Source organism: Stegodyphus dumicola, chromosome X1, assembly GCF_044657685.1.
Source record: "Stegodyphus dumicola isolate Sdum_Otavi_A_Nest chromosome X1, ASM4465768v1".
NCBI lineage: Eukaryota > Metazoa > Arthropoda > Arachnida > Araneae > Eresidae > Stegodyphus > Stegodyphus dumicola.
The window spans coordinates 171,190,604-171,216,929 of NC_140780.1; the positions used below are offsets into that span (position 1 = coordinate 171,190,604).

General features: G+C 34.2%; 2 long non-coding RNA genes across 4 annotated transcripts in view; one reads left to right on the top strand and one right to left on the bottom strand.

Annotated features, from left to right (window-relative positions):
• The window catches only part of LOC118186765 (uncharacterized), an 82,715-nt gene extending 57,704 nt beyond the window's left edge, over positions 1-25,011 (top strand). For 2 of the 3 annotated variants that reach the window (XR_004757831.2, XR_015038685.1), the window contains exons 3-4: positions 8,669-8,743; positions 24,750-25,011. This is a non-coding gene — a long non-coding RNA (uncharacterized LOC118186765). The remainder of the gene's footprint in view (positions 1-8,668; positions 8,744-24,749) is intronic. The other variant, XR_015038684.1, reaches the window with a different exon arrangement.
• Positions 1-26,326, bottom strand: part of LOC118193129 (uncharacterized) — a 156,962-nt gene that overhangs the window by 104,761 nt on the left and 25,875 nt on the right. The gene's annotated exons all lie outside the window — the stretch shown is intronic.

The following is a 26,326-nucleotide window of genomic DNA, read 5'->3' on the forward strand; positions in this document are numbered from 1 at the left end:
CATCAATATACTTTTGAAGTGGATAATACACTTTAGAAAATTAAACCAAAAATGAATTTAGGAATTTGAAAACTTAACTGGTTAATGAAATTCGAAATGAAGGCTCACAAATTCAGATGCAAATATGGGACTGAAATTCAGCGATGCCATCGGAATATATGACACAAATAAATAAATTAGTTTAATAGAGCTTCTATCTTGAATTGCAGTTAACTTAATTAAAAAACTGTTTGTTTTAAAATAAATTTCTGAAGAAAATTAAGGTGAACTTTTTTTTTCAGTAGATAGTTTTCCATATATTTACATGTCTTTTGAAGCTAACATTCTTCTAGTTCCGTACTTCCGTTCCATAAATCTTACTCCGTTTTTCATAACAGTACTTAAGCATTATTCTGTCAACCGTGAGAATTGGCTACCATCCTAGTTCGGCTATCTTCGTGAAAGTCACCATAGTTAGGTTACCATTGTAAAGGCTATCATCCTGAAAGTGGTTACCCTCATGAAAGTTGGCTACCAGCGTGATATTTGCGGAGATTTCGCAAAAAATATGCCAATCATTTCTGTAGACCTGCTGCAGGAAATAATGCCTACTTTATCAGGTTCAATGTTTCTTCTAACCTTCTTCGGAAACATACAATGACCTGACTAGAACAGAGAGCTTACTAAAGCTATGTTCACTAATTGTAGTAAGTAGACAGGATACAGACGAAGGGTATACAAAACCCTTTATTTTTTTCTTTATATACAATGACTTCCGTACTTCGGAATACAATGACCCTCCACTCGGGGTCTAACTTAAAAGATATCAAAATAAAACTAAACTCTAATTTAACTTTAGAATAAGATTGGCCTTATAATAACAGAAAGCGTATGTAGCACAGAGACTGTGAACACTACAATACGTTTAATTTATCAAGAGGATTAAAACCTCTGGCCTGGAAGGCAAAGTAGCAACTGCGTAACTTCTAAGGTAAGCGGCCTGCTTCGAACTCACGGCTTCCTCTCCTCTCTGCTTGGCAAAAAGGCCACACTTAAATACTTGGCGTTCGCCAGACAACTTTGCATAAACTCCTTCACGCTTATAATTCTGGCCGGAAGTAGAAAATAAGAAGTGATAGTAAAGATTTAAAATAAAATAAACGTTAGTAAAACTTAAGATCCTTACATACTTCCCGCCAGAGTTAATTAGTTTGAAACTGAGGTCTAAAACGACCTTGTTGAAAACTTTTAGCTCTAGAAACTAACGCGAGGCCAAACTTTTACAAACATAACTTAGCTAGAAACTAGAAAATTTTAAAAGAAAGAAATTTGTTACAATAGCAGCTCCCGGAATATACAACAATCTTTTTTCTTTTTCATCTGTACTGCATCAAAACAGGAGCTTTATTCAATTCTGGTTCCTTCCAGAGATCTGGAAGGAAAACTAGTTTAATGAAATGTTACAGAATGACATTGCAAATAACATATAGAATATACTTTTCTTAACATTCTTATTTCATTCATGACTATTTTAATTATCTCTCCCCGTGCTCTCTGACATGTGTTGTAAAAACACCAAACACGAATGTGTTTCTGTCTATGTGTTCAACACTTCCTCCTACAATCAAAACACTAATGTGTTAAAATTCAACATACGAGACCTCTTAACACACCCTAATTTCAACTCTAGACCCTGAGGTACTATTCTGAAAGTGGCTAACTCTAAAGTGTAGCGTCAGAGAGCCTAACTACATCATTCAACCTTTAACACATATTCACCATGATTTAATCTTTACAGTCACACGAATAACAAATTTTTTTAACATTACTTTCACTTTTACCATATCACGGTATTTCTAAACATTCAAAATAACAGTTCACATGTATACAAGAACATATCAAGATGCCGTTAATTTTACACATTTGAAAACATACATTAGTAGTACATTGTTAACTTCTATTCTTTTCAAAGCAAGTGCCAATTCTTTCTACATTGAAATAATACTACATTTCAAAAAGTCTTTCAAACTAAAACTTCTTTCTTGTTAGAATGTTTTAAATAAAATTTATACAATAACTTTTTACAATATTTAAGTCTTTATACAACGCTATTATACATCAACTTTAGTTTTACGCGCGAGTAATTGAAAAACATAATAAGAAAATCGGTCACAACTCATTTCTCGCCCTTTTGGCGATAAAGGTACACCTCGCATGAGGTAAAACTTCTTGATATCTGCCACTTGCAGTAAGAATGAAAGATTAACTTAAGTTTGTAAAGTAACATAAAATTTTACTTATCTTTGTAATATTCAGACATCCTTTTCTGGGCCCAGTCTTTAAAGGTGCTGCAGACCGTAGCTTGGTTGATCCTCCTTCTTGTACGGGCTCGCCCTTCAGTGCTTTCCTCTGGAAGCTTCCGTTTTTCACCACTACGGCCACCCTTGAACATCTTCCTTCTGTCCTCTGCTTGTGGTCTTGGCCGTTTGAAGGCAGCTGGTCTTGGTGGAACCGGGAAAATTCTGTCGTGATCCTGCTTGGACCTCGTTGTTGGCCGTTCAAATTTTTCTTGTACTTTTTCCTCCGCCGCTGATGGCCCTTCCGCAGTTCGGCGACTTTTGCTGCGGAGAGTTCTGTCGGATGAGTCAATCTTCCGTTTCACAGCCGGGTTATAGTTGCCGTCCTTTCTCCCGGTCTTTTCCACATACGTCGTCCTTCTCCCTTCTTCATTCTGGGGGTGTTCGTGAACTCTGTTTTTTGGACGGTGGAACGGCTTCTTTTTCTTTGTACCTTCAATTTTTCCGCGGGGCAATTTTCTTTTCACTTGCTTCTGTCTCTCATTGGCTTGCCCTTGTACTTGTCGTTTTCCCACCTCTGGAACTTGTACCTGCGGTGTCTGCCGTCCCGGATCCTGCAAAAGATCTGAAAAGATTTGCATTTTATTACGGTCATAGAATGGTTTTATCTGGTCAATGTTTGCGGAACAGGTTTCACCATTTCTTGCCTTTAATACTACAACAGCGTGAGTTATTTTTTCTATAACATATGGTCCTTCAAAGCGTGGGAAAAATTTGGCAGTTTTATCTTCTGGTGCTGAAGAAAGTGAATGCTTAATTTTTAGTACTTCATCCCCTACTTTATAAGTTACTCCCCGTCGTTTCAAGTCATAATACAATTTTTGTTTTCTTTGTGCTACTTCTGTATTCTTTTTTGCTTCTTTTATTAGTTTTTCTATATCACCCATTTTAAATTCTGGGGCTCTTTGTTGCACATAAAATAGTTTATCTAACGGTGTTATAATCTTTCTGCCTAGAAATAACTCAGCAGGAGTTTTTCCCGTTGTATCATGTTTTGCGGTCCTAAGGGCGAAAGCAAATTCATTGACATAGTTATCCCAGCTTTTATGAAAATTTTTAACATAACTACGGATAATTTTCACTATATTTCTGTTGACCCGTTCCGCTATATTTGATTGCGGCCGATACGGGACCATTTTTAAATGACGTATGCTTAGTTTTTGGCACATGTCTTCAAATATATTACTTACAAATTGAGGACCATTATCCGATATAACTTTTAGGGGCGCCCCGTATTTTAAAATATATTTATTTAAAATAGAATCGGTAACTAATTTCGCGGAGGCTCGTTTTAAGGGAACAATTTCGGTCCATTTACTAAAATGATCAACTATAACAAGGAGATAGCGACTTTTGTTTAACTGACTTTTTGGGAAAGGGCCCAATAAATCGATGCCGATTATTTCATTTGGAAATTCGGATTTAATACTATTTAGAAACCCGGCCGGGCGGAAATTAATATAATTAACGGCTTGACATGTTGGGCAGGACTGGACATACGCCCTTGTTAACTTTTGCAGTTCAGGAAAGTAGACTGCCTCGCGTACGCGTTGAGTAGTTTTTCGAATACCAGCATGAGAAGCTAAAGGGCTGTCATGGAGCTCTTGCAGGATATTTAATCTAAGACTAGCTGGGATAACAGGTCGAAATTCGTTGTTGGAATTCGTAGTTTTTGTATAAAATAATAGACCATCTATTAGTTCGTAATGGGCCGCCCTATTTCTTATCGCCACAATATCTTGGTGGCTAAAATTTTCAGGATCCTTCAAATACTCATAAATACTTCCAAACTCAGGATCCTTACCCAGTTCGGTTATTACAGTTTCTCGGGAATTTATTGTACACGCTGTCAGCATTGCAACTTTTACGGTATTACCCTGTTCGTCTAATTTAATTCGTGACAGGGCATCTGCTACGATATTTTCCTTTCCGGGGGTATGCTTGATTACCAGATTATATTCTTGCAGCTTGAGTGCCCATCTTATTAACCTTGGGGATAAATTTTTTCCAGAGTACAATCTAGTTACCGCCGCATGATCAGAATATACTGTTATCGGCGCCTTTCCAAAATAGACTCGGAACTTTTGCACTGCTAACAGAACTGCAAGTGCCTCTCTCTCGGTCGCGGAATAGTTTCTTTGTGTTTGATTTAAAGTTCAGCTAAAAAATGCTACTGGCTGCTGATTTTGCGAAAGTACCGCTCCTACCGCATAATCCGAAGCATCCGCTGAAATTTCTAAATTTTCATCCTTTTCAGGAAATTTCAACACAGGGGCTTGCGTTAATGCTTGTTTTAATTTTTCGAAAGCACTATTGGCTTCGGCCGTCCACGAGAATCTTGCCTTTTTCCTTTTTAATTTTAACAATGGCTCAGCGATAGCCGCAAAATCTTTTATAAAGGACCTATAATATGAACAAAGTCCTAGAAAAGAAGAGAGCTTCTTTGCCGTGTTTGGAGTCGGATACTTTTGTACAGCGATTATTTTTGATTCATCTGTCTCGATCCCTTTTTGCGATATTTTGTAACCTAAATATTTTAATTCAGGGGCTGCAAATTTGCATTTTTCGACATTAACTTTTAGACCGGCCTCATTTAATAAAGAAAACACCTGTCTTAAATCCTGTACATGTTGGTCTAGATTATCACTAGTAATAATGATATCGTCTAAATAGATAAATGTGGACTTTCCGAGAACAGGTCTTAACACAATGTCCATGCATCGCTGAAATGTTGCTGGGGCGCCTGAAAGGCCAAACGGCATTCGCAAAAATGCATAAGTGCCAGACTTGGTTATAAAAGCAGTCTTAGGCACGTCCTCAGGCCTGATCCCTATTTGAAAATAACCATTCGTTAAGTCTAAAGTTGTCATAAATTTGGTTGATTTTATGTTCCTTAAAATTTCTTCTATAATCGGTAAGGGATATACCGGATATTTCGTTATGGAATTTAATTTACGGTAATCAATAGCGAATCTCCACCTTTTTGGATGCTCCAAAGGATAATCATTATTTTTCTTACATAAAACCACCGGACTAGCATAACTACTTGAGATAGGCGTTACGATCTTTTTACGTAGCATATCGGTAATATGCCATTCTATAATTTTTTCCTTATTCTTATCATACCGGTATGGTTTTTGACGAACCGGCAATGCATCTCCGGTGTCAATACTATGGTTAGTAACCTGGGTAAATCCTGGAATATCACTAAATAAGGAAGCAAATTCACTTACCACTTGTCGGATTCTATCTTGCTCGTCGTTAGGCAGGTGGTCGAGATTTAACCTTGGCGGTTCAACCTTTTCTACACGCACTGGTTTCATCGTCAGCTTAAGAGACGCTTCATTAAAATCCAGTGTAGCTTGTGCGTCTGAAAGAAAGTCTATTCCTAGTATTAAGTGTGCTTGCAAATTCTTTACTATAAAAAACATCACCTTTACTTGTTCGTCCTTGATACGGATGTACAAAGGTACTTTACCTACGCACTTACATTGTTCTCCTTGCGCCGCTAATACTGTTGTATTATCCGCATTATATATGCGGTATTTGCGAAAATACTTTCTAAAAAAGACTTCTGCCACACAGGAACACTGCGCGCCGGTATCCAGGAGTGCGGTGGCCGGGATATTATTTACCAAGACTTCAATCTTCGGAAGAGTTAAATTTTTCACCATTACTGTATTTAACTTGTAGGAAGAGGGGTTTTCGTGGCCTTCGGATTTCCGCACCCTCTCGTCAGCAGAAATCCGTTTTAGTTTAAATTATTTTTTCTTTCGGTGCTTTCCTTCTTTCTCCACTGGCCTTGAGACTTTTTTTCTGGGTTGCTATTGAACTGTCGACGTTCGCCGGCTGTTTTTGAATGCTCGGGTTTCCTTGCCCACTGATTCGCTTTTTCTCCGTAGCCATGTGCTTGAGTTTGCTGTAGTCTTGGCGTACCAAATTGGTTTCGCTGTTGATATTGGCGTCTTCTTTCGACGTCCGCCGTTCTTCTACTTTCAAACTGGATTGCTAGCTCAAATAATTTTTCCAGTGTAGTCGGATTTCTCAATTCAATAAAGTCTTGCACTTGGGGTAGTAACCTCGGCAAAATCACTTGAATTATTTCAGGATCCGGACGGTTTCCATACAAGAGCTTGAAAACGTGAATTTTTCTTAAAATAAACCTGGAGAGGTTTTCCATTCTTTGTTGATATATACTGAAAAGTTCTGTTTCTAATTTCGCACGATCCCTTACAACAGGGAAGGCTTTTAGTAGGGCAGTCTTGAAATTTTCGTAGGTATAGGTGGGACTTCCTGCTTGACCCAAGAGACTTCTGCCGATACATTTGAACCAGTTAAGCGCTTGGCCCCTCAAAGCGCTGGTAGCTAAGGTAACTTTTTGAAACTCGTGCACGGGGTAGAGCATGAAGTGGTCATCCAATTTTTCCAAAAAACTGGTTACCTGTGAGTTTCCATTAAACGTTGCTTCTGGTTTCATCGAAGCGCGCATGGTCTGGACAATATACCCAAATCCTTCCAGGGCGGCAGCTGGCATTTCTGGATTCTGAGCTGTTTCTGCAGGCAGCACAGGTTCTTCTTGAAACTCGGCCATGGTTATTCTTCGTCGGGCGCCACTATCAGGTTCAATGTTTCTTCTAACCTTCTTCGGAAACATACAATGACCTGACTAGAACAGAGAGCTTACTAAAGCTATGTTCACTAATTGTAGTAAGTAGACAGGATACAGACGAAGGGTATACAAAACCCTTTATTTTTTTCTTTATATACAATGACTTCCGTACTTCGGAATACAATGACCCTCCACTCGGGGTCTAACTTAAAAGATATCAAAATAAAACTAAACTCTAATTTAACTTTAGAATAAGATTGGCCTTATAATAACAGAAAGCGTATGTAGCACAGAGACTGTGAACACTACAATACGTTTAATTTATCAAGAGGATTAAAACCTCTGGCCTGGAAGGCAAAGTAGCAACTGCGTAACTTCTAAGGTAAGCGGCCTGCTTCGAACTCACGGCTTCCTCTCCTCTCTGCTTGGCAAAAAGGCCACACTTAAATACTTGGCGTTCGCCAGACAACTTTGCATAAACTCCTTCACGCTTATAATTCTGGCCGGAAGTAGAAAATAAGAAGTGATAGTAAAGATTTAAAATAAAATAAACGTTAGTAAAACTTAAGATCCTTACAACTTATTTAATAAATAGCCAGTATTTAACCCATTTCGTTTATGCTGCGATACATCACAAGCGATTAGAAATATGACGACCTGTAAAACTAACATTACTAGGATATGTAAAATATATCCTAGTTTAACAGATCTTCATATCCTTAATCGCTTGTTTATCAATTCAAGATAATACAAATACCTCATCCAGCAACTGATTCAAGCTATCGAAAAGAATCCTATACTCAGAAGTGGACACGTTCATAGTGGATGTTGCTGACACATTACGGATACTAAGCATTTATCTTGCGAAAGCCAGCAGTGTGCTTTTCTAAATTTGATTTAGATTTTTGCAATCATTTCTTACGGTAATGTAGTTCAGGAGTACTAGTTATAAATTACATTATGTAAAACATAGAAAACAAAATTCACTTTGTTTTAATCATTTTATTTATTGATTAATATGATTTTAATTTATATATTAATCATTTTATTTATTGATTAATATGATTTTAATTTATATATTAATCATTTTATTTATTAATTTAAAAGCGTTTCGCTAAGTGGACTCGTGCATCGTAGCTTAATAGAATTTTTTCCTCATAATTCCACTTTCATATCTTAGAACTTCGCTCAGTTCTCATATGTAAAGATTAACAGTGCGTATAACATAGTCATTTGACTTCTTGCTCATGTTCATTGATGACGTAAAATTGTATGCTATAAAATGATAAACCATTATAAAAGAACAGCAGACGATCGTCTTTTCCGTTAGTCATGCATATGATGTATTAATTATTAGGAATTAATATTTAATTTAGATGGCTACCTCTAAAAAGAAATACAAAATGTTTCAAATTTTGTTTTTAAAAAAGTCTATATTTACCTTTATCTTATTCTAAATCAGTTTCTTTCTATTAAAAAGCTTATACGTGCGTAATGTTTAACGCTTTCTTTGTTCCGTAATGTAGTTTCATAGTTTAGTCACTGAAATAATTATAAAAGTGATAAATTTAAAGGCTTGTGCTAAAGTTTGTTTCATGAAGAGAAATTTGTATTATGATATTAAAGAAATTTATTTTATATTTTACTGTTTCATTTTATCAAATGATTAATAGTTCACACACACACATATATAGGTATATATCATATACATATATATTTTTAGGAATTTGGAACTTACAATTGAACATTTTCGGAGTAAAGACTAGTTCATTGGGATTGTTCCATTCAACATCTAAAGGTAAGAAGAAAAAAAAATTTTTTTTTTGGGGGGGAGAACTTTGAATACTTGTTAGATTTTAAAAAGTGGAATTTCAGAAAGAAAAGTTTTTGAAATTACCTCCTTATAATATAATAAAAAAATAATATTAATACAGGTGATGAACATTGATAAATAGCGAAATGTTAATTGACATTCAATAATCAGTAATTAATGTATAAAATATTAAGTTTGAAATACGAGACGATATTTGAATAATGATTTTGTAAAGATGTTATGAAATATGATGCAAAACACTAGTTTTCTCCTCTATTTGCGACATTATTTGTAGTGTATTACGTAAATATTTGAAATAATTTAGGAGCCTTAACTTTATCTTTAGGCTTGCAAGATGTATCTTTGTGATATTTGGAAGAAAACATTTGGAACTAAACGAACTTTAGTGTGACACAAGAAAACTCATGACATAAAACCTGTCCATTGTATAGAATGTGATGCCTCGTTTCACAGAATCAGTCATCGCGTGCGTCATATGGCGACTGTACATGGTGATAGTAAACTATTTTCCTGTAATAAATGTGTAAAGTTATTTTCTATAAAGGATCATTGCAAACAGCATCAGAAATCATGCGTTCCTCATAAGCAACAGAAGGCTGGTGGCGGAGATTCGTTGAAGTGTAAAAGGCCCAAGTCTGACAGTGGAATACATTTTGAAAATCCATGCAATTTCACTAAAGCTCTGATTGATACTTTAGTTGTTCATCAAATAAATCCGAAGGATAATGAAAACGGAGATGTGAATATTTTTCTACAAAATTCAATTGATAAAGTACAGCAGATTTTACTTTCTGAAAGACAGGAAAAAAGAAGCATTAAGGGGGACGCCGCACTTGAAGCATGTTTGCAGAGACGTAGCTCCAACGAATTTGAATACTGCATTTCATTTTTTAGGAGTGATTGTTTTGTTAGTCTACCAGAATCTGAATTCAGGGGTAATCTTAGTGAAGGTTATGAAAAGATTTTGCCAAGCTTTAAAAGCTTTAAAAGAAAAGCAAGTGGATGAGTACTGAATTACATAATCGGTTTCATTGTTAATGTCGCTAAATTTCAGCCGCTTTCTGCATCTAGTTATATACCCAAACCTCGAAAGATTTCAATTAAGGGAACGGTTATTGATGTTAAAAATAATGACCAAAAGTGCTTTTTATGGTCCACTTTAGCAGCAATTCATCCTTTACCTTCACATGCTGAACGTATTACACAGTATGAACAGTATATGGAGGAGATTGAAGTTTGATGAGCTTTATTTCCCATTGCCTCTACATCAAATTGAAAAATTTGAAAGAATGAATGGTATATCTGTCAATGTGTTTGGTTTTGAAAAAGAAGGTTTCCCATTATAAGAAAAGAAGTTTTCCCATCATATTACAAAGAAAGTGAACAGCATTCACGTGAACCTTCTTCTTTTGAGTGAGGAAGAAAAAAGTATTATTGCTACATAAAAAATGTTAGTAGACTTTTAAGTTCCCTGCCAAAGCATAATGGAGTTGCCTTTTATTGTCCCTACTGTTTGCATCGGTTTTCGAAGCAAAATATTTTGACATCTCATATACGAAAAAGTCAAACTCATGGCCTTCAGAAAATCATTATGCCTTCAGAAGAAGAAAAATAGTTGCAGTTTGAAAAGTATGAATTTCAATTGAAAGTACCTTTTGTCATATACGCGGATTTTGAATCGTTCATCGTTAAAGTTGACACATGGATAAACAATGCGAATACTTCTCATTCAACAATTATGTCTCACCATATTGCATGTGGGTATTGCTATATTGTTATAGGTCCTGATGGAAGAACGTTCAAAGATCCAGTAGTTTACAGAGGAGATGATGTTATTGATCACTTCCTTCAAGACATGTTTAAAGAAGAGCAATTAATAAGTGATATTTTAAATAATAAGATACCAACGGAAATATCTTTCGAAGAGGAAGTTCTTTTCCAACAAGCTAAAGTTTGTCACATATGTAAAAGTACTTTAGGCAAAGATCGTGTTCGAGATCATGATCACATTACGGGCAAGTATTGCGGAGCAGCGCATAGAAGATGCAATCTGAATTTTAAACTCTCTAAAAAAATTACGGTTGTTTTACATGGGTTGAAGAGTTACGATGGTCATCTAATCATGCAAAGACTTGGTAAAATGAAGCATAAAAAATTCAATTTCATCGCACAAAACATGGAGCAGTACGTTACATTTTCGATGGGAAAACTACAATTTTGGAATTCATTCTACTTTATGGCCACATCATTGGAAAAACTGGCAGGAAATCTTGAAAATGAACAATTTCATATCCTGAAAGATCACATCGAAGACAGTAAGAAAATAAGCCTTTTGTTGCGAAAAGGTGTTTATCCATACAATTACATCGATTGTCATGAAAAATTTGAGGAAGAAAAGCTACCCCACCGTGATGCTTTTTTCAACAATTTAACAAATGAAATACTTTCAGTAAGTGATTATGACCACGCTCAAAATGTGTGGAAAACGTTTGATAATAAAAATATTGGAGACTATCATGATCTGTATATGAAAACAAATATACTGTTACTTGCCTGTATTTTCGAAAACTTCAGAAATCTTTGCTTGAATTACTACGAGATCGGCGCTTGTCATGCCTATACAGCGCCTGGATTAGCTTAGCAAGCTTGCTTAAAAATGACTGAAGTTAAATTATAACTTTTAACTGATCCAGACATGCATTTATTTTTTGAAAAACCTTTGTGCGGTGGTGTAAGTGTTATTGTTAATCGTTTCAGTGAAACCAATAACAAATATGTGAAACTTTGTATTCTAGAGGATGACAGCAGATACATAGTATACGTAGACGCTAACAATTTGTATGGTTGGGCAATTGGGGGGGGGAATTCAACCACTTCTAACTTTTGAATTTAGATGGTTATCTGAAAAGGAAGTAAAATTATTTAAAGTTACTGATATTGATATGGAAAATATGGCTATCTCTTAGAAGAAGATTTGGGATATCCAAAACAACTTCACGAGCTACATAGTGATTATCCTCTAGCTCCTGAAAAATTACAAATCAGTTCTGACATACTTTCATCTTATTGCAAAAATATGCTTGAAAGTCGAAATGGATTACTTCCTACAAATGTTATGAAACTTGTTCCTAACTTATATGATAAGAAAATGTATGTACTGCATTCTAAAAATTTAAAGCAATTTTTTAAAGTTGGGAATGGACTTGAAATAAATTCATCGTGTTATCAAGTAAGACACATGGATGCAACCGTATATAGAATTTAATACAGAACAGCAAAAACTGGCTGAAAATGATTTCGAGAAAGACTTTTTCAAATTAATTGTTTCATTTGTTAAATCGTTGAAAAAAGCATCACGGTGAGGTAGCTTTTCTTCCTCAAATTTTTCATGACAATCGATGTAAATGTATGGATAAACACCTTTTCGTAACAAAATTTGAGAAATCGTGTCGATATGCGATTGGTAAATAATGAAAAATGCTTGAAAAAACTTGTAGCATCTCCCGCGTTTAAAGGTTCTACGATTTTTAGTGATGATTTTGCGGCAGTAAATACGAAGAAAACAGCTCTCAAATTAAATCGACCTATATATGTTGGATGCTTTGTACTACACATTAGTAAAACCCTTATGTACAGTTTTCACTTTGATTTCATAAAGATAAAATATGGTAATAATGCTAAATTACTTTTTACTGACACAGATTCTTTGTGATGTATGCGACATCGAATAATGTTTTAAAGTTCTTTCGATAGAAATAAAGTAAACAGTTATTTAGTCTACCCAGATTTACTTTATTCTTAAAATATATTTTTGATCACTTTTCTTCATAGAGCTATCATCTCATCCCTAAAGTTAAAATAAAAATTTCAGAAATTTAACAATTGCTTTCACTTCGAGTTACACTAATTTAAAAATAACTGACTTTCAAACAATTTTATTTGTAGTTTCACTGCGCATTTAGTGAAATAAAACGTCATTCTTAAGCTATTAAAGTGGCTTAAAGATTTCAGTAAGCGTTTAGAAAATACATTAGTGATGGAAACACACAACACAGACACAAAATTTCGAAATGATTCCTATAACAAGCGCTGTTTCAAAATCTCTGTTTGACATTTATGCACCTGGTTTCACTATTTTTAGTGAATAATCTAACGCTTTCTGTCTGATATTTTAGTATGAATGCCGTTTTAGTTATATCTTGTTTCACCATTTCTGTTTACATTTGGTAGTAATGCGTGAATTTTATTAGGCATTAAAAGCTTCTTTAGTTTCCCGAATGTTTCTTGGTAAGATGCAACTTATTTCCACATTTTTAGATGCAGCTTTATATCTTTCAACCAAAAATTTATTTCATAACACGTATGTGTGCACAATATGCATAGTAATAAATAAGCTGGGGAATTTCTGAATGTTGATTAAACGCGTTTGAAGTTGCTGCTTTAGAAAATTTGTGAATATAAAAATAATTGAATTGCGGTATTTTAAAGTATCCCTAACGGTTACTACAGTTCTCCAGGTTTATGCGTAATAGTTGCTACATCTGTTAGGGATAAACCATAAATATATTAAAATAAAGTATAAAAGTACGGAAATAGTAAGCAAACTATTTGGCTAGAAATGACCCAAGTAACAAAACCTGTTATGTAACGAAAACTTTCAAAGTGTCCAAATTTTCATTTGTAATGAGGTAAATTTTTCCTGAAGTATGTAGCATGATATATGGTAATGTTTATTTTAGATAACGCCTTGTTTTTATATTTATTCTTTTCTTTACTTTTTGTTTCTTCCATCGCCTTTCACCAGAAGGAAAATTAGCTTGGGTTTATTTCACAAGCGAAGTTATAATTTATAGAGTACTTTGGCAGTTATACAGTATTATTTGTTAGCCAGAGAAGACGAGTTATCCATTTGGCCAACGTCTGAATTTTGTGTGTATTAGAGCATAGCGTTCTTATCATCTGAAGCCAAGTTTCTAGGTTTAAAGAAACTATCACATTTCTCCATGCATACTCTCGGGGCATAAGTGGTAGCACGCTCACGTGTGATTCCATGGATCGACTTTCCACGGAAGCATGGCTGATTTTTGATTTGATTTTTATAATTTGATTTGATTTTTATAATTCCTGCTTCGAAAGAACTTAAAGTCTCTACAAAAGGGATTCGTTTCACTATTTAAAAAATATATGAGTTCTTGAAACCTCGAAGTGGTAATGACTATTGTTTATTAATTATGAAATTTTAAATTGTAAATTCCAAGGCGTATAAGCCATCTAGTACACTTTACCTCTTGTCTATGATACTGAAATTTAGTTAGGCTTCTCTTACTCGACAACATGATAATTCATCAGAGGAAAGAAAATTGAAACAAGTAACTTGACTAATTAGGTTTAACCTAGCAATATTATATAAATATAGATTAAAATTATATTTATAAGTTTGCAACTCATTATACAGTGTGTTCGCAATTTATTTATGAGATTAAAGCACACAGTAGAGAAATAATTGCAGCAAAAGGGAAAAAATAAATAATTTTACAATGTTATAGTCGTGTCGTATTAGTAAACTGTAAAGTATACTTTCTTCTTGCTTATTAGAGCATCAAGCCTTTTTGCCTTATCTAATTGTATTTTGAAATTTTGAAGTACCTATGTGATGTTAAAAATTGTATTTCAACACTCGCTTCATTCCTTTTGCCCATTTTGACTTTCGTATAGTACTTGGTTCTCAGCAAACAGTTTATATAAGTTTTGCTCAGGCAGTTCTTTTGTGTATAGTATAAATATTTACAACGAGTTAAGTTAAGCAATTGACTATTATTCTTTGATAAAATGTTCTTTTCAGTACGGAAAATAATATTTTTAAAAACAAATTTTGCCATTAGGTAAAAAAGTAATTAAATATCCGCAACTATAGCAATAATTGAAAAGGTAATAACTTAAAATAATAGTTTAAATTGAAAAGTAGTATAAATTATCATTTTAAGCATATAATCGGCAGAAGATAAAAACAATCGCGTTCTGGCCATGGCCGAGAATACTGCTGCGTAGATGAATGGAAATTGCGAGGTAGTGGAATGACCGGTTAGAATTTTGGAAGAAGCACGACTCACCTTGATAGTAAAACATCATTTATTTTTGGATGACGAATTTCTTAGCTCATATCTCCATATCTTGTAGAATATTAGGGGTACTAAACGCGACCCATAATTTTAGATATGCAATTACATTTTAAATAATACTAGCTCTCTACTAGCCTCTGCTAGCTATTCGGCAGGCGAAGAGGCGAAAGAGAGAGAGACTAAGCAGTTAGTAGCTATTTATACTAGGTAGGTGCATGTGTACAGCTAAACTGCGATTGGTTAATTTTAGGTTTTAGTTCCCTTTACAAGCAGCGCTGTGTAACGTACAAAGATCTTGAATTTGGGAGAAAAGATGAACTTAGGGGAAGAACATAAAATGTGGGATAGTAAATTTTGAGGTCGCCAATAATTTCTTAACGTAGCCCTCGTATTTTATTATATTTTACATATATATATATGTCGCTTTAATTAGTGAAATTTAAAGAAGTATGGGAAAATTCCGTTTAAGAAAGCGTCCAAATGGTCATTCGTTTTTGAGTTTTCAAATTTTTTTAAGCTAAATTATTTTAAAATCTCTTCTTAAGTTTACAGAAGTGTCGTTTTTGAGAAGAACACTGTGTAAACTGATTTTAGTGTGAAAATTATCTCTTTTTTATTTTAATTGAATTCATATCTGGTAATTTCTAAAATTCTAAGATTGTAAAATTCCGCTTCGTCCTATAAAAATGACAGGTTCAAACTTTCTTTAATATAGTATAACTAAACTATAAGATATTTTCTCCCTCCTTTCTGCATGCCTTCATGGTGTAACGGTAGCACACTCGGTGCGTATTTGAGAGATCCACGGTTCGAGTCCCGGCGACGGCGTTGCACATTTTGCATGTTGCTTGCTTTCAAAAAAAGTCTGATTTCTCTATAATGGTGCCCGAACTAAAAGATAGTGGATGATGATTCTTCATCACCAGGATCTGGCGACAGGGTCCCTTAATCTCCAATCGCCCTTTAAAAGGGAGGTATAGAAAGTATTTTCTCCCTCCTTTCTGCATGCATTCGGGGTGTAATTAGCAGCATACTCAACGCGTATTCGAGAGGTCCAGGTTCGAGTCCTGAGGAGAGTATTGCTCATTTCTTCAGTTTCCTGCTTTAAAATAACCTAATGACTCTACAAAATCTGTTAAAATTAAGTTTTCCATTAACTATTCGTAATATATTTAGGGGACCTCCCCCCTAAAAAAGAGGTCTATTAAGGATGCATATCCTATTCAACTTTTGAAACTGGTTTCTAAAATCAGAAGAGAGGTTCGTTACCAACTTGAGAAATAAAAAAAAATAAAGGAAGTACAGAAATGTCAGTTGAAAGTACGTAAAATACGGACTTCTATAATTTGGTTAGAAAGCATAACGATATCTAAATTATTTTCACTTTACATTCTAACCTTGTCAAAAGAAGCCTAACTTCTTTAAAGGGAAGTAATCGTACTTCATCCTGAGATTCTTGATTAACGGGATATTTAATAGCAACGTTGTAATAAAAAACGAGCAAGCAACAAAGAATTTATAGCAATAGAAAGAATTTATGTTTATCAAAATCCAGAAGTGATGTCTTAATATTTAACTTGATCCATAAATTTATCGGGTGGAATGATAATTTATCCGTGACTTTATAAACGAACACTAAATGACCTAAATAACAAATATCTTAAACAATATCTGAAGCTTAAACAATATCTAATCTTAAACAATTTACTGAAACGTTTAGCACGTAATTGATTCCATGAGCAAGTCGTGAGGTAATTGGACATCTACAGGTTTTATAGCCTTTTTTTAAACCATCTTAACTTTATGACAAAATTAAGTTCCTCTTATCTTAAATCAAGTTTATCTTATAAAAATTAATTTTCTAAATTTCATAATTAACAAAATGGAAAATACTACTTCATGAACTTATCTTCAAATTACTCGCAGCACATACTATTAATTGAACAGGTAACTTCAACAAATGCTTCCGGCTTTCTAGATTCAGCGCCCACCAGCGGCCGAGCGGTAAAGTCGCTGAACACTGGTAGTTCGGTCCGAGGTTCGAATCCCGCGATTGGGCTGGCTGCATGGTTGTTTTCGTGGTTTTCCCCATGTGTAACGTGTATACGAGCCAGTTTCCATTAGAAAGTCCTCCACGAAGGCATCCCTTTCCGTAGGCAGATTGCCTTTGAGTCTCTGCCATAATTAAATAACCTAACCTAACCTAAAATCTAGATTCAGCAGATACATCACTTCCGATTTGACTATACTGAAGCACAAAATGATGTTGCAAGAGACATTTTTCTGCTCCTTTACTGCGTATGACTTTGTGGTGTACCTGGAAACACATCGGACTAGCATCCGAGAATTCAAATCCCGTTGCTGAATTTTTTATTTGTTTGTTTCTTACTCCGATAAATACCTAATTGTTCTACAGCGTTTCGAACTTTTTTACTCAGTAGAAAATGTTTCGATTGCAAGAATAAAAGTAAACTTTATTTTAGTCTAATAGACCAACGTTTTTGTATTATCTTCTTTAATATCCCAAATTAACTCCTATTTTTTGTTATTTTTAAGCTTTTAAGAAGCAGTGAGCCAAGAAAGTACTGTGATTCAGATGTCGGTGATTTAACGTTTGTTTAGAATATTCAGTATCGAATTCTGAGTGGCAAAAGGTGAAGCTTTTGTCTAAAACTCTCTCAAAATATTATAGTCAGCTGCTAATAAAAACGAAATCAGATTAAATATATAACAATGACGCGTAAATTCATGTTAATAAGCTCTGATGCCCATCTAATCCTTGTTTCGCTTTCAATTTATGTTGCAATTTTATTGACTCGCAATACAATTTTTTTTTATCCTGTAGCCAAATAAAATTCAGTAAAATCTGGGAAGGTATTTTCTCCCCAATAAATGCCATCTCTCATCTTGAGAAGAACAGTACAGAGTTAAAAAAAAAGAAAAGAAGAGGAAAACTTCAAATTTTTATTAACAGCGTCAGAATAAACCATATGTAAAATTTTTTTCTTATGAAATGCAATTGATTGAAGAAATAAAGAAGAACAAAAGATCTATGGTGGTTTTGAATAACAAAATAGATTACAAAACTAAAAATATGATTTAGTATTCACATTCATGCCATCACTTCTTCTGTGTCATCAACTACTGGAGTATTAACATGACCTGACCTTTTAATCAGATATCTATTTATATTAAAACTAGTTTAAGAAAGCTGGTTTACGTTTATATTTTCATCATGGAACTCAGTTTATTTCTGTATGGGAGAATGAACATATATCCTTTATTATCAGTTTTAACAGCTGCTGTCTTCTCTGAACTCGATTTAATCAATAAAGTTAGAGTCAAATTAAAACATTACTATACAAAGTTAATGTAGAGTAATGCGATGCACGCAAGTAAAACTAGTAAAATTAGTAAAAAGTAGTACAAAGCTTTCATGACAGGCTATGCGGATATTCTATTTTATTAAACCTCTTTCTAAGGCGAGTAAATTACACAGCGTTACTGGCTGACAGTAGACCTCAGCGATCATTAAAATTAAGAGATAATAATACAATCTAATAAATCCCTAAAATCTAAAGGCATTTTCACCACATAACTGGTACTATATCAAGCAACAATACTTGGTTAAAATTTTTAAAGACATCCATATGATCTTTCTGAGCACTGTGAAATCAAAATAGCAACGGGAGAATTAATGACTAAATGAAATAAATTTTCCTGCAAAACAGCTGTCTAATTAAGTATAAGGATGTAGAGACATTGGTTTTTTTTATGCTGAGAGACGTGAAAAATGTGCAATGCCCTCGCAGGTACTCGAACCTCGGACCACTCGAATACGCGCCGAGTATGCTGGTATGAAAGAGGAAGAAATATCTTATTTATTCTCGCTTTTAAAGGGCGATTGGGAATTAGGGGGGAGAATCATCATCCCCCATCATTTATCCCAACCTTTCTTTTGAAGAGGGGGGAATATGTAAGATATAAGAAACTACGACAACTGCTTTAAGAAATAATTGGCAATTTCAAAATTAACTATTCTAGATATGTTCTCCCCCCTAAATTCATCTGCTCTCCCAAATTCGAGATCCTTCTATGTTATATAACAACCTAAAATTAACCAATCGCAGATTAACTGTACTTATACATCAAACTTAATATTAATACTAATCCATCCCTTTCCCTAACATCCACCCTGCAAAGAGCTCTGTGCAGCTTATGCTGTCCTGTCCGAAATGCTTACGTCGTACTTTTAAAAACCGTGTCATTTTAACAAATGGAAAAAGTTGAACTGTATAGTTTATGAATGGAATAATTTGTAGTGTTTAAAACCAAAATAATTAAACTATATAAATCTAGCGAACGAGAAAGGTGTAGTGCAATGTGAAAAAAATCAAAAAACTGTATAAGGTATTTCTCCCACTTTCCTAGCGTCCTTCGTGGTGTAGCGGTTCTGCACGCTGGGCCGGTATTCCAGAGGTCCGTGGTTCGATTCCTACTTGTCTGCTTTAAAAAAAATACCTAACGTCTCTACAATTGAAGAAGCTAAAAAACAGTGATGAAGTTAGGGTAGTGTCAAGTAAAGTGGAAGCAAAGTTGGGAGCAATCTTAGAGATGCAAAAGAGAAATTTATCAAAAATGTTGTAAATTATAAGTAACCTAAAAGAGAATAAAGGCAGAAAATGAAAAGAGTTATCAAGTGTCACAGAAAATAAAACTTACTCAAGTGGCTGCATCGCAACGAACGTTTACTAATTTCATTACACCAACCCCCAGATGACGATACAGCAGAAGATGAAAATTTCTTACTTAATTTTTGGTTTTGGCATGTTTTCCCCTTTTTCTTGCAGTTTGCCATTGTGCTTCGTAGTATTTGGATTTTTGCATATGCTTATTCCAAAGTAAATATGGGATGAAGTTTAAAAGTGCTATTTCTAAATTTATTTTGCTTTATATATATAATTTTAGAATTAGAATTTAAATTAGCAATAGTCTAAAACCTTTGTAGAGACATTAGGTATTTTTTGGAAGCAGGCAAGATGAAAAATGAGCAATTGCCTTCGCCGGGAATCTAACCAAGGACCTCTGAAATACATGCCCAGCGTGCAGAACCACTACACCATGAAGGCACACTAGGAAGGCGGGAGAAATACCTTGTATACTCCCCCTTTTAAAGGTCGACTGGAGTTTTTAGGTTACCCCGTTGCCAAATCCTAAGTGAGGAGAATCATCATCCCCCATCATTTTTAGCTCGGGCGCCACTGTAGAAACATTAGGTATTTTTGAAAACAGAAGAGATGAAAAATGAGCAACGCCCTCGTCGGGACTCGAACCACGGACCTCTCGAATAAGCTCCGAGTTTGTGTACTGACACCATTACACCACGAAGGCATGCTAAGAAGTCGGAAGAAATACCTTATAAGGATACTAGGAAATTAACTATGTTTTTTTTTTTTTTTTTTTTTTTTTTTTTTTTTTTTTTTTTTTAAGCAACAGAGGCAAAAAATAAAATGTTGTGAGTTTTCAAAAAATTGCGAGTATTTTGTCTACAGGGTGACTTAAAAATAATGGAACAAATTTTAAGAGCCGATATAGCACACTGAAATCTTTTTATATAATGTATGGTTCTACCTTAAGCGATTAGGGTTCGGAGGGCGCTTTCCTTTCCCACACATGTACCATCTTCCACAAAGCAAAGACTTAGGTAGGTTTCAGGCGCATGCATAAAAGCAGTGGGTTTTCACGTACACCGACTTTATTCATTTCGTATTTGAACATACATTTTGTATTTTCCATGTATTTTCTTTGCATGTTCGCTCTCAGTAAAGGCATGCATTTGCTTCTTCAATTGATGATTTTTATACTGAATCATTTTAATTCATTGCGGAAATGGAGTATTCTCAAACCGATCAAATAATTTTTGCCTAAGAAATAATGATCTCATTTCATTATTCTTTGCTTTCTAATTCCCTTAGAGGTATTTCTCAACTCCGGACTTAATTGAGGTTATGCGTCTTCAATGATTTTATATTGTTTGAACAGACAGTTTCGTGCTATCTTCACTGCTAAATTGTCAGGATCATGTATCATGTACCTTCATTTGCGACTTGAAAAGGATATAAGGCGAGAAGAAGGTGTGTAGGTTTCCATTCTTTGATTAAATTAACTTGTATCCTACTGAGATTGTCAGATGAATTATCGCCCCATCAGTTATAGTAACAACAGAATCCGAAGAAGGTTTAAACAAGTATTTTTATTTAAATTTTAATTTAACAATGCACGGCTTGTGCTTACAAATAATCTCCCTCTTCTTGCGGGATGTTAGGTAACGTAAATGTGAATCCAGATTCGAAGTAATTTACTGATGGAGATTCAAACTGCAAAAAGCTTAAAGTTACTTCGGTAGATAATGAGATATGCGTATATGAAAATGTGGTTCTCAAAAGTTAGAAAGATAACTTTGGTAGTGACGCTGACCGTTATTATTATTCCCTCCCTGAGCTCTGAAAATTAAGTAATTCAGCCTTTCAGACGAATCATTCGCTTAAATTAATCAGAACTGAGCTAGCGCTTGTTAAATAAAAAAAGAACTAGCGAGGGTTTACAGGATAACAAAAATTAACTGAAGCGCATGCAAGAAAACTTTCAAAGCAATGCTATTATTTACTTTACTTTCTGGTCCAAGTAAGACATTGTCTGTGAATACAGTGCAGAAATATCTTCTAGAACTACCAATAGTAACTTAAAGCCGCTTAGTATCAACTTACATTTCAAACATTCCACAACATAATATTGTTAGAAGCATTATAAGTGTAATCAGTAAGGTCCAATAAGGCAATAAAACTAAGACTGAAGGAAAAACAGATATTTAATACAAAATTGAAAGTTGCTGTAAATGTAAACTCAAAATATCATCAGATACCAAAATCAGCAGTATTTACTATTTCACTTCACTCAAATGGCGAAATAATTCAATTAGAAATAATTTAAATGAATGCTAAATATGTATCAAGTAAAACACGCAATTACTTGAGGAGGAAGCATAAATCGTGATTATGTCCGAAACATTTACATTTTCAATATTGTTGCGATAGGAAGAAGACAGCGCGACAGCGTCTCAGCGCCAACTGAGGTAGTACGTAGTTATCAAATATGGCAACTTATTAATAAAAGTTTAAATTATTAAAAGAAGGTTATGATCAAAGATAAGTTAAAAAGCTGGAAATTTTAAGTTGTGAAAGGAAAGCAGGAAAGTTTAAGTTCCGATTTAGCTACGTCATCACCTTACGCAAAAGACATATGATATGGATTAATCTAGAAATGATGCAGTCCAGAAAAAGATATTAAGCCATTGCTGGTTTTAGAACATAGAGGTTAAATACCCAAATTAAAATGAAGTTATAAGGTATTTGTCCCGCCTTCCTAGCGTGTCTTTGTGGTGGTTCTGCACGCTGGGCCGGTATTCCAGAGCTCCGTGGTTCGATTCTCGGCGAAGGCGATTGCTCATTTTTCATCTTGCCTCCTTCCAAAAAATACCTAATGTCTCTACAGTGGCACCCAAACTAAAAGGATGTTGGATGATGATTCTCCTCACTTAGGATTTGGCGACTGGGTAACCTAAAAACTCCAGTCGACCTTTAAAAGGGGGAGTATACAAGGTATTTCTCCCGCCTTCCTAGTGTGCCTTCATTGTGTAGTGGTTCTGCACGCTGGGCATGTATTTCAGAGGTCCTTGGTTAGATTCCCGGCGAAGGCAATTGCTCATTTTTCATCTTGCCTGCTTCCAAAAAATACCTAATGTCTCTACAAAGGTTTTAGACTATTGCTAATTTAAATTCTAATTCTAAAATTATATATATAAAGCAAAATAAATTTAGAAATAGCACTTTTAAACTTCATCCCATATTTACTTTGGAATAAGCATATGCAAAAATCCAAATACTACGAAGCACAATGGCAAACTGCAAGAAAAAGGGGAAAACATGCCAAAACCAAAAATTAAGTAAGAAATTTTCATCTTTTGCTGTATCGTCATCTGGGGGTTGGTGTAATGAAATTAGTAAACGTTCGTTGCGATGCAGCCACTTGAGTAAGTTTTATTTTCTGTGACACTTGATAATTCTTTTCATTTTCTGCCTTTATTCTCTTTTAGGTTACTTATAATTTACAACATTTTTGATAAATTTCTCTTTTGCATCTCTAAGATTGCTCCCAACTTAGCTTCCACTTTACTTGACACTACCCTAACTTCATCACTGTTTTTAAGCTTCTTCAATTGTAGAGACATTAGGTATTTTTTTTAAAGCAGACAAGATGAAAATTTTTTAAAGCAGACAAGTAGGAATCGAACCACGGACCTCTGGAATACCGGCCCAGCGTGCAGAACCGCTACACCACGAAGGACGCTAGGAAAGTGGGAGAAATACCTTATACAGTTTTTTGATTTTTTTCACATTGCACTACACCTTTCTCGTTCGCTAGATTTATATAGTTTAATTATTTTGGTTTTAAACACTACAAATTATTCCATTCATAAACTATACAGTTCAACTTTTTCCATTTGTTAAAATGACACGGTTTTTAAAAGTACGACGTAAGCATTTCGGACAGGACAGCACAAGCTGCACAGAGCTCTTTGCAGGGTGGATGTTAGGGAAAGGGATGGCGTAGTTATTGGGCTAAGAGTATTTATATTAAGTTTGATGTATAAGTACAGTTAATCTGCGATTAGTTAATTTTAGGTTGTTATATAACATGGAAGGATCTCGAATTTGGGAGAGCAGATGAATTTAGGGGGGAGAACATATCTAGAATAGTTAATTTTGAAATTGCCAATTATTTCTTAAAGCAGCTGTCGTAGTTTCTTATATCTTACATATTCCCCCCTCTTCAAAAGAAAGGTTGGGATAGGAGTGTGGCAGAAAAAGCACTAGTGAGTTAACGAAGGAACAGAAAGTTTATCATATGAGGAAACATCAAGGTTTTCCTATGTCCCGTCATGATTCATGACCTTTCTCATATACAGATTACGAAATACATATAATTTACGAATATTACAGAAACAATATAATTTCTAAATAAAGCTAAATAATAAATTAACGCAAATATAATTTTTAAAGCCCCAAGTTGTTAAAATGTCTAGTGTGTTTTGAATGTCATGAAAAATTTTTTGTAAAGTCTCTTGATGAAAATAGTTCCACAAGGTAAATGTTTTCATAAAGTAAATGTTCACTGAAAAGTCTTTCGAATTTGTGTTGATGAAAATATTTTAATTATAATACAGAGTGAGCTGCGAACTTTCATGTATAAATATAATACTCAATTTATGATTTATTGAATAATTTTTTCTTATTGTGTATACACATACTTAATACAGCAGAAAGGTAACTGATTTTTAGCATTATACAATTATCAAAGTTTTTCTTTCAAAAATCGTTCATATTAGCTCTTAAGCCTGTACATATAATATATAATTAAACAAATTAACGTAATTTCTTTAAAAAATGTAAGTACAAAATTAGTGTTCTTTACTATCAGTTCTTAGAAGGTATTTTTTACAAGAGGCATAATCAGTATACATGTCTTAAGGAAATCAATCAGCATGTAGTTGGTATTATAGCACAATGTGTAATCTTTTGTAATACTGATTTAATAGATTTACTGAAGGAAAAGATATGTAGTTTTTTTTAATGGGCTGGCAAAATAATTTTTTTCACTTTTTGGGTCTTAAACCCAAAACTATAATCTTTACAAATGCTTTGCTTTTCATAATGGTATTAAGTTGTACTTTTTTGTTCAATTTTCTTTAGAAATATTTCAAATTAAATCAGTACATTTTTTTTTAATTTTAGGAGGAATGTGTAGAACGCTCCAAAATTTCAGTACAACAAATTAAGTAGAAGAAGGGCAAATGTGTTTGATATATATTGATACACAAATGGAGCTTTTTAAAAGAAATCAAAGAAGTTCATTGCTGTTCAATTCATATAATTACTGTTTAAATGTAAGATATTTTAAGTCATGTAAAAAATATGAATATTTTCAATAAAGCATTTAATGTGCATTTATATATAATATCTAATGAATTAATATTCATAAAAGTCATATTTATTCTGTATGAGTACTATTTGAGCATATCGTATTAGTTGACTATATGAGGGACAAAAGTTTTAAAATTTTGATATACTAACTTGATACATGTAATAAAATATGTATCTAAAAGTGCAAAATTAAAAAAATATTTAGAAAAATTTTGATATTACTTAAATATTGAAAACGTAGCTTATATGCTATACCAGTACTTCTTAAACTTTTTTCAGTCGCGACCCCTTTTTATCACTGAGATTTTTTTCTCGACCACAGGGCCCCATAATATTTACGAAAATTTTGTGGGAACCCATAAGCATTGCGCAAATCCGACACAAGCGTGAGTGAAACCGTCAGTGTTTTCACTTGTACTGTAATATACTATTTCAGCTTTAGGTCATTAACTTCAATTTCTAATTTTTAGACATAGAACAACGTGAAAACTTTAAATAAGTAGCAGACGAAATGACAGCGTCACGTACAGAGCAAGTAAAATGAATGTTTATATTACAAAAAGAATGTGTCGAAACATTTTCATTTTTTCTTTGTCTGTATTGTCTTATCTTTATCTATTTTCTGATACATTATGAAAAAATATTTGGTAATTGTAAAATTATTATAAGTTAAAGAAATATCAAAACTGCTAAAATTTTTGGCGACCCCTGCTACAGGTCCCGCCACCCCCATGGGGATCTCGACCCACAGTTTAAGAAACTCTGTGCTATACTATAAAGAAAGAAGTTTTAAAAAGGATTTTAAGAATAGGCAATCTTTAAACTTTTATTATAATTACACTTTTTGACACTTCTCTGAAATTCTATTCATTATGGTTCTGAATTTTGGAATGCATTTGTTAGAATTTAGAAAAAGTACACTAGAGCTACCTGCATAAGAGAAGAGATACTTTTATGGGGAAATGTCTAAGGTAAAATGGCTAGTATTCAGGATACATACGAAGAAAACAACAAAAGCTCATGCATCCAACTTGTTTGCCAGAACCTGAGCCCGAGTCGTTTGCTTTATTTGATTATGACAAAGCACGCGAGGGCTACTTGCCTAAGGGAATGTATGCCTTCGTGGAGGACTTTCTAAAGTAATCTAGCTTCTATGCACGTTACGCATGAGAAAAAGATAAACCACGAAAACGCTCCCCAAATCAGTCCATTAACCCAAAATCGAATATAGTGCCCGAGTCGATCATTGGTGTTCCTTTACGAAACACCAGTAGTTAGTGGTCTGACCGGCTGCTGCTGGGCCCTCAGAAGTTTAGAAACTCTTTCTGTGTGCAGTAATATTTGAGGTAAAGTTTAACATTTTCATCTGAGCTTTGAAAGTTTGATCA